General features: G+C 42.6%; 1 non-coding gene across 1 annotated transcript; it reads right to left on the bottom strand.

Annotated features, from left to right (window-relative positions):
- Positions 1-504: 504 nt before the first annotated feature.
- On the bottom strand, positions 505-578 carry Trnat-ugu (transfer RNA threonine (anticodon UGU)). The gene has a single exon. It is a non-coding gene; the product is annotated as a tRNA-Thr (tRNA).
- Between the last annotated feature and the right edge of the window lie 1141 nt (positions 579-1719).

The raw sequence follows: 1719 nt of genomic DNA, 5'->3' as shown, positions 1-1719 counted from the left end.
ATTTTCCGTTGCAGACATTAGTACTCTTCCAGGCGCCGACTGTAGTTCCGACCATCAACTTCTATGTCCTGAACTGAGAATGAAACTGTCGAAATGTAAAGGGACAGCCCCAAAAAACAAGAAGACTAGAGCAAGTGGCTGAATGTTTGGGAATCGAATCCAAGAAAAGTTTCGACCGATCCGCCACATAATAGCCCTATAGCATTTGTAGAGAAGTGGAACTTCCTGAGGGATACTTAATCTTAGAGGGCTTGCTAAAAAGTAATGGCTTCAAATTTTTTATGTGAAAACTGTTAGAGCTTCTTAAATAAAGCAAACGTTATTGACATTCTACTCTATATTTTCCCTCTCAACATATTTACAACCCTCTGCCGCTAGAGAGCTCCGAATTGTGGCGTGTAATATGGTTGTGTGTAACATAAATATAATAAATGATAATTAATTGAAACCCTCAGTTTCCGACAGGTGTTGTTGATATAACTCAAGGGGACAGCTGAAAATGTGTGCCCCGACCGGGACTCGAACCCGGGATCTCCTGCTTACAGGGCAGACGCTCTATCCATCTGAGCCACCGAGGACACAGATGAGTAGCGCGACTGCAGGGACTTATCGCTTGCACGCTTCCCGTGAGACCCACATTCCCAACTGTCCACAATTCTACATATTGTAATGTACCTAATAGATATTTGCCCATCCACTGTAGAGAGCTGTACGGTCATCAATAGTATCTGTTCTTTCGAGAACAGTTACTGTCTTCATATATAACTATGTCAACGCGTGCTAAATAGCGTGTTGTAATCGCGTTCCAAATTCGAAGAGTTCGTCCATACACGGAGTATCCTGCCCTTCGGCATGACGGTGTCAGACAACACACGAGCGCTGCGACATCTGTAACGATCCGATGTTCTGGGTTCACTGTCATAGATCATTCTGCACACTATCCCAACTTGATTCCACCCGGTTTTCTATTTCCAGAACTTAAAGAACGCCTTCGAAGATTTAACATTGAGAGTGATGAAGCAGTGAAGGCAGAGCTGAGGTTGTGGCTTGGTTAACAAAGTCAAACATTCTACAGTGACGATATCGACAAACTGGTCTCTCGTCAGGAGAAATGTATTTGTCACCTGGGTGACTATGTTGAGAAATAAATATATAGACGTGAAGAATAAGGATGCAGGATCTTAATAATGTTTGTATTACTTAAAAAAGTTTTAAAAGATTTCATATAAAAAAATTCGGAGGCATTACGTTCCAGCACGCCCTCGTAACTCCCTCGACATCGTCTCATTTATTTCGACTACATTCCACTAGCCTTTTTCTACTTTTGTTAAAGTTCATCCGTTAACCTCTTTTCAAGACACTATCCATTTCATTCAACTGCCCTTCCAAGTCCTCTGCCATATCTGACGGCATTACAACATCGTCGGTAAACCTCAAAGTTTTTACTTCTTGTCCAGCAACTTAAGTTCCCTTTCCAAATTTTTCCCTTATTTCCTTGACTGAACTAGAGAAGTATCTAATCGATTTATAATTGTATGTCCTTCAGTAGCGTGCCTTCTATTTATTATCGCGAACAAGACAAGCCGGCCGTGGTGTCCGATCGGTTCTAGGCGCTTCAGTCCGGAACCGCGCGACTGCTACGATCGCAGGTTCGAATCCTGCCTCGGGGATGGATATGTGTGATGTCCTTCGGTTAGTTAGGTTTAAGTAGTTCTACGT

This window comes from Schistocerca serialis, chromosome 2, assembly GCF_023864345.2.
Source record: "Schistocerca serialis cubense isolate TAMUIC-IGC-003099 chromosome 2, iqSchSeri2.2, whole genome shotgun sequence".
Classification (NCBI taxonomy): Eukaryota; Metazoa; Arthropoda; class Insecta; order Orthoptera; family Acrididae; genus Schistocerca; species Schistocerca serialis.
The sequence above is the reverse complement of the archived record's forward strand: the minus strand, read 5'-3'. Positions and strand labels throughout refer to the sequence as shown.